The sequence below is a fragment of the Ovis canadensis genome, chromosome 15 (genome assembly GCF_042477335.2).
Source record: "Ovis canadensis isolate MfBH-ARS-UI-01 breed Bighorn chromosome 15, ARS-UI_OviCan_v2, whole genome shotgun sequence".
Taxonomy (NCBI): domain Eukaryota; kingdom Metazoa; phylum Chordata; class Mammalia; order Artiodactyla; family Bovidae; genus Ovis; species Ovis canadensis.
Genome location: NC_091259.1, coordinates 29,707,145 through 29,715,020, shown reverse-complemented (window position 1 = coordinate 29,715,020; position 7,876 = coordinate 29,707,145). Strand labels below are relative to the sequence as shown.

Sequence of the window (7,876 nt, the reverse complement as noted above, 5' to 3'; positions counted from 1 at the left end):
CCTCAAATTAATGAGGAAACCCAGACAATCCAATAGAAAATGGGCAAGAAATACAAATAAGAATTTCACAGAGGAGAAAACACAGATTATCAATAAATCATTATGAGAAGGTCAACTTCATTATTTATTGGAGAAGGCATATTAAAACCACAATGATACCAACTTATACCCATTCGATGGGCAGAAATTAAGAAATGGGACAATGCCACATATTGGAGAGAATGTGAATTAACTGGGTGTTTTGTACAAACTGTTGGGCGTGTAAATGGGTATTACCACTTTGCAGTTTGTCATTATCTAATGTTGAAGACTTCCACATCCTGTAACCCAGCAATTCCACTGTTAGGAGTATACCCAAGAAAAACTGTGTACAATAGGAGAGTTAAACAAGAAGGTTCCACGCCAAGCAGCCCTCAGCACCGTCGGGTGGCCGTGCAACTCCCTGTAGTGGAGTTGCCTGTTTCCCGTCCTCACGAATAAGGATAAAAGAATCCGAAAAAGTTAAAGAAGATATATATTCAGTCTCCAAACCAGAAAGTCAACTAAATGGAAATGCACAATTTTGAGGATGAGTTAACATGTCCCATTTGTTACAGTATTTTTGAAGATCCTCGTGTACTACCATGCTCTCATACATTTTGTAGAAATTGTTTGGAAAATGTGCTACAGGCAACTGGTAACTTTTATATATGGAGACCTTTACGCATTCCACTCAAGTGCCCTAACTGCAGAAGTATTATTGAAATTGCTCCAAGTGGTATTGAATCTTTACCTGTTAATTTTGCATTAAGGGCTATTATTGAAAAGTACCAGCAAGAAGACCATCCGGATATCATCACCTGCCCTGAGCATTATAGGCAGCCCTTAAATGTTTACTGTCTCCTGGATAAAAAATTGGTTTGTGGTCATTGCCTTACCATAGGTCAGCATCACGGTCATCCTATAGACGACCTTCAGAGTGCCTATATGAAAGAAAAGGACACACCTCAAAAACTGCTTGAACAGTTAACTGACACACACTGGACAGATCTTACTTGTCTTATTGAAAAGCTAGAAGAACAAAAATCTCACTCAGAGAAAATGGTCCAAGGTGATAAGGAAGTTGTTCTCCAGTATTTTAAGGAGCTTAGTGATATATTAGAACAGAAAGAAAAATTTTTCCTAACAGCTCTTTGTGATGTTGGCAATCTGATTAATCAAGAATATACTCCACAGATTGAAAGAATGAAAGAAATAAGAGAGCAGCAGCTTGAATTAGTGACACTGACAACATCTTTACAAGAAGAGGCTCCACTTAAATTTCTTGAAAAAGTTGACGATGTCCGCCAACGTGTGCAGATCTTGAAACAAAGACCGCTTCCTAAGGTCCAACCTGTTGAAATTTATCCTCGAGTAAGCCAAGTATTGAAAGAAGATTGGAGCAGAACAGAAATTGGACAAATTAAGAAACTTCTCATTCCTGAAATGAAGATCTCTTCAAAAAGGATTCCCTGTGCCTGGCCTGATAAAGAGGAAAAAGTTGAACTTTTTAAGATTCTAAACATTGTTATAGTTACACTAATTTCAGATACTGATGTTGATCCTCTTTTTTAACCAACACATAATAACCTTTTTAAATGAAATCACTTCAATATGTTTTTCTGAAGTCTCTCTCTCTGTTTACCAAAGTTTATCTAAGAATGTGCACAATTTAAAGAATATACTATGTCTCACTGTGTATTTACTGAAGGAATTCATGTGGAAAATGGTTTCTCATTGAACATTCTAATCTGGATTATTTAAGGCTTATTCTGTACAGCAGAGGCTAATGACCATCGCTAAGTAGAGGAATATAGGGGTAACTCGGATAAATAAAATAGGCTGAAGTTTGTTAGAATGGCAACAGAAAAATCCCTCTTATGCTTCTGTTGAATACAAAATGTGTCATCAGAAGTTAGAAACGAGACAGTCTGGTTTTCTGAAAACCAGAACGAACTCTAGTGAGAACTTGATTTAAGTATTAATACATTATCCCATTTTTATTGGTTTTTAAGGTTGACTATTTTAACATTCTTATAGCAGTAGTGTTTTAGCATTATATACTGCAGTGGTTGGCTTTACAGTTCTTTGTGTATACATAGTTTTTAATTAAAAGATGTCAAAATCCTGAAAGATAAAAACTTTTGAATGGGCAAATAAATAAAGATGGTGAGAAGAGGTTTTATATTCAAGTAGCTAAGTCAAAGTGATAGGGGATAGCTGATGTTCAAGATATGTTTGATCAAATGTACCTGATCCACACATTAGTGTATTAGATTTAAGAGCCTGCAGTTTCTGTAACATTCATTCCTAATAAAACTGTTGCTTAAGTGTTGTTACGGACAAAACAGTAACGTTTCCTAGCACTTACTGTCCTATGATTCATGTAAATTTATTTTAAGATTGTATTGATATTTGACTTTTGTGGTCTTTGTCTTGTTAGTCAAATCAATTCTTGGGAAATATTGATACGTCCCACCCTCAATATGTTTGGATGGCATCATGTTAACTGTATGTCTTTAAAATTGTTTAAATTTTCCAAGTCTTTTATGCTAAAAACAAAACAAAACAAAAAAACAAAAACAAGAAGGTTCCCAGCAGCACTTACTATATTCTTACTACTAGTATGATAAATACCTGCAACAACCCACATACTTCTCAGTAGAAAATAGAAAACTGTGGTAATTTCACACAATGGCATGTTATATAGCAAATAAATAACTGCAAGCAAAAATGTGAATAACCTGAGCAATACACTTTTTTAAAAAAGGAAATTCCCTAAGATTTTATAGAACTGACACTTTTATAATGTTGAAAGTTTAAAAACTAAAAAACATAATTATTAGGAAATACATATATGTGATAAAGCTATTAATTTCAAAAGCAAGTTATAATAATAACTGTAAGATTCAAGGAAGGGGAAGTGGAAGAGCTGACTGGGGTGAAGTCCAAAGGTGGGCGTAAATGATTCTTGTATTTGGGTGGTTGGTTCATATGTGTTTCTCTTATTGATAATAAACAAACTCATAAATGGATACATAGTTTATATAAATAAAAACAAAAGAGGACCATTTTTAGACAGTGATGAGCTATGAATCAAAGATAATCCACTTCTGGTCAGCTGAGTGCATGAACCATACCAGCTCCCTCACTATGTTTTGCTTTTGTTGTTAGTTATCAATAATCTGCCTGACAATCCTATTTTGGGTTACTACTATGATCTCCTTTTTATGGATGCATCAAGCTAGCACGTGGTAGGTTCCAGAACTTGAAAACTCATCTGTTTGACTCTAGGGCCCAGCCCTTAACAACAGGGTTAGGCTCCTGGTCATGAAGATTGTTTTAATCACTAGGATACTGACCTCGAGTAATTGTTCTGCTGAGGATAACAGTCTCTATATATGTGAAGGTAAGAGTTCACCAAAGAGTTCATTTAAGCGTTTTGCCAGAGTATGCCATGGCAAGTTGAGGAGTTTCAACATGTATGTCATAATGGAAAAACTATGTTAAAATGAAGCATCCTTGAGTAAGAAGAATTTGATTGCAAGAGAGCTCAAGTGAGAAATGTCATGCACTGTTGGAAGGGAGTGATTCATTCCTCTAGTCTGCACAATGTTCCTTTCTCATATGCCCACACAGGAATGTAAAGATACAGAGAGAATGTTCACAAAGCCTTTTAGTAGTTGTCAGTGCCCTCTACACCTAATTCATTCTGCTTTGTGACCTCACCCAGGCGCCCTTCTTTCCGGTTTCTTGTGATTTTGAAGAATATCAAATATGAAGCCCAGGCCCCCTCTACTGGTCAGTCACATTTTGACATATTGAATAAATGTCTTCCTAAATAGGGATCCATCCATCCCCGTGAGGGAAGATAATTTGATGCTTATTTCTAGTGCCCTGATTTTTTTGGAGGGCAGAGCTGACAGTGAGAAAGAGAGAGGAGTATATATATTTTTTGCAAAGAACATAGAATGTCACCAAGAAGCTGGCTTGTGGGCAGATGTCATAGAATGACTTGTAGAAACTTTGGGGGAAGAAGATTGGAGGTGTGGAGATCAGCTTTAGAGGCAGCAGCTGTAGTCTTTGCTTTTCCCTTTAAAAGTGTATTAATTTTCTTTGACTCATCATCAAAGTTAAATTTATTAGGTAATCCCACAGACAGACGTGTTTTTTGGGTATATCTCTACCCCATTGCCCTTGAGACTGGTGTTCTTCTCTCCTTCCTGTGTTTACATGCCAAATCTATTCATCAGAGTAAAATGAGGACTTCTGAGGGCAGAAATCACATTTAATTTTCTGTCAGGTTCAGCCCCTAACTCCCAAATAGTGCATACCACATGGTAAATAACAATTATGCTACTTAGCTACCCTTCTCAAATTGCCATGTAAGGACAGAAAACATCCCCATCCAGTAGCTCAGGGAAATCCAAATCAGAAGGATGAAAGAAGATGCTGACCACTCCCCAGAAGACTAAATACAGTAATTTTATTTTTGGGCCCATAATCACTATTTGACCGGAAACATTTCAGGATATGTTAGTTCCAAGATGTCGAAGTTCAATAATCAAATTCAGAAAACATCTATTAAAACGACTCCCTTTTCCTCCACCCCTGAACCTCCAAATCCTTAAACACTAAAGAGGGAAAAACAAGGTGGTTCTTTTATTCTTTTGGATTCACAAGACCCTGACAGAAATTCAGAAGCAACTCTGAGCATCAAGAAGCAAACAGAAGGCTGCAGGCTCTGTGGGCCAGGAGCCAGGAGTTCGGGGTTCTGGTCTCAGCTCCACCAAGCACTGGAGAATCACCTTGGTTTCTTAGTGCCTCTGTCTCTCTATTGGTAAGCTAGGAAATGGCAACTCACTCCAGTATTCTTGCCTGGAGAATCCCAGGGACAAAAGAGCCTAGTGGGCTGCTGTCTATGGGGTCGCACAGAGTCGGACACGACTGAAGCGACTTAGCAGCAGCAGGAATAATCATATCTGCTGTATATACCAACCTCACCTGGTAGGTAGGTAATGCGTGAGCAGGCACTTGGTGAACTCTGTTCCTAGGTTCTCTTCTCATCCTGTATTCTCTCTGGAACAGAGTGGAGGGGATCATGTCACACCCACTCTACTCCATCATGTCTACATACTGCAGACTTCTGACAGCTCTCAGACTGGGCCAAGCGAGGTCTACCCTGGCTTTTGGAACCTCAGCCCCAGCATCAATTATTAAAGAACACATGGCACTCAGCGTTGACTTAGCACGGCCATAAACCTACATATCCACTTCAAAATATTTTTATTGAAGTAAAGTTGATTTACAATGTTCTGTTTATTTCTGCTGCACAGCAAAGTAAATTCGTTATATATATACATATATCCATTCTTTTTTTTATCTTTTTTCCCATATAAGCCATTACAGAGTATTCAGTAGAGTTCCCTGTCCTACACGGTAGGTCTTTGTAAGTTATCTATTTTATATCTAGTAGTGTGTATATGTCAATCCTGACCTCCCAGTTTATCTCTCCCATATCCCCCTTCCCCTAGAAGTTTGTTTTCTACATCTGTGACTCTACTTGTGTTTTGCAGATAAATTCATTTGTATCCATTTTTTAAGATTCCACATATTAACGATATCATATGACACTGGTCCACCCTAAATATCCACTTTTATAACTGACACTGTTTGTGTGTGTGTTTGTGTGTTAAATCGGTCATATCCAACTCTTTGTGGCCCATTGGACTCCTCTGTCCATGGAATTTTCCAGGCAAGGAAAATTCACCATTTCTTGCTCCACGGATTGAACTCGCATCTCCTGGGTCTTCTGCATTGACAAGTGGATTCTTTACCGATAGCGCCACCTGGGAAGCCCAACTAGCGCTGTTTGCCCCCAGGAATATGTTTTCTGACATCTCTTGCCTTGTGTCATCACAAGAGACTATGGTTCCCTTGAAATGTTAGGAAGGTTTGTGGGTTGTGCTTTCCCCAAGATGGGGTCCCACAGTGCTGGGAAGTGTGGGGAGCATTGGGTGATGGAAATACTTGAATAAGAGGAAATACAAATTAATCAATTCTTCAGACTTCTCTTTCAACAAGAATGAATACATTTTTCCATATCCAATTCAGTTCAGTTCAGTCACTCACTCGTGTCCGACTCTTTGCGACCCCATGAACCGCAGCATGCCAGGCCTCCCTGTCCATCACCAACTCCCAGGGTCCACCCAAACCTGTGTCCATTGAGTAGGTGATGCCATCCAACCATCTCATCCTCTGTCGTCCCCCTTCTCCTCCTGCCCTCAATCTTTCCCAGCATCAGGGTCTTTTCAAATGAGTCAGCTCTTAGCATCAGGTGGCCAAAATATTGGAATTTCAGCTTCAACATCAGCACTTCCAATGAACACCCAGGACTGATCTTTAGGATGGACTTGTTGGATCTCCTTGCAGTCCAAGGGACTTTCAAGAGTCTTCTCCAACACCACAGTTCAAAAGCATCAATTCTTCAGCACTCAGCTTTCTTGCTAGTCCAACTCTCACATCCGTACATGACCACTGGAAAAACCATAGCTTTGACTAGATGGACATTTGTTGGCAAAGTAATGTGTCTGCTTTTGAATATGCTGTCTAGGTTGGTTGTAACTTTCCTTCCAAGGAGTAAGTGTCTTTTAATTTCATGGCTGCAGTCACCATCTGCAGCGATTTTGGAGCCCAGAAAAATAAAGTCTGTCACTGTTTCCACTGTCTCCCCATCTATTTCCCATGAAGTGATGGGACCATCTAGTCAAAGCTATGGTTTTTCCAGTGGTCATGTATGGATGTGAGAGTTGGACTATAAAGAAAGCTAAGTGCTGAAGAATTGATGCTTTTGAACTGTGTTGTTGGAGAAGACTCTTGAGAGTCCCTTGGACTGCAAGGAGATCCAACCAGTCCATCCTAAAGGAGATCAGTCTTGGGTGTTCATTGGAAGGACTGATGTTGAAGCTGAAACTCCAATACTTTGGCCACGCGATGTCCAAAATGTTTTCTGAATGTTGAGCTTTAAGCCAACTTTTTCACTCTCCTCTTTCACTTTCATCAACAGGCTCTTTAGTTCTTCTTCACTTTCTGCCATAAGGGTGGTGTGTCATCTGCATATCAGAGGTTATTGATATTTCTTCCGGCAATCTTGATTCCAGCTTGTGCTTCCTCCAGCCCAGCATTTCTCATGATGTACTCTGCATAGAAGTTAAATAAGCAGGGTGACAATATACAGCCTTGATATACTCCTTTTTCTATTTGGAACCAGTCTGTTTTTCCATATCTAGTTCTAACTGTTGCTTCCTGACCTGCATACAGATTTCTCAAGAGGCAAGTCAGGTGGTCTGATATTCCCATCTCTTTCAGAATTTTCCACAGTTTATTGTGATCCACACAGTCAAAGGTTTTGGCATAGTCAGTAAAGCAGAAATAGATGCTTTTCTGGAACTCTCTTGCTTTTTCAGTGATCTAGTGGATGTCGGCAATTTGATTTCTGGTTCCTCTGTCTTTTCTAAAACCAGCTTGAACATCTGGAAGTTCATGGCTCATGTATTGCTGAAGCCTGGCTTGAAGAATTTTAAGCATTACTTTACTAGCGTGTGAGATGAGTGCAATTGTGCAGTAGTTTGAGCATTCTTTGGCATTGCCTTTCTTTGGGATTGGAATGAAAACTGACATTTTCCAGCCCTGTGGTCACTGCTGGGTTTTCCAAATTTGCTGGCGTATTGAATGCATCACTTTCACAGCATCATCTTTCAGGATTTGAAATAGCTCAACTGGAATTCCATCACCTCCACTAGCTTTGTTCGTAGTGATATTTCCTATGGCCCACTTGACTTCACATTCCAGGATGTCT

At 39.2% G+C, this 7,876-nt stretch overlaps 1 pseudogene; it reads left to right on the top strand.

Moving 5' to 3' along the window:
• The first annotated feature begins 451 nt into the window (after positions 1-451).
• On the top strand, positions 452-2,198 carry LOC138420118 (tripartite motif-containing protein 59-like; annotated as a pseudogene).
• Positions 2,199-7,876: the final 5,678 nt, after the last annotated feature.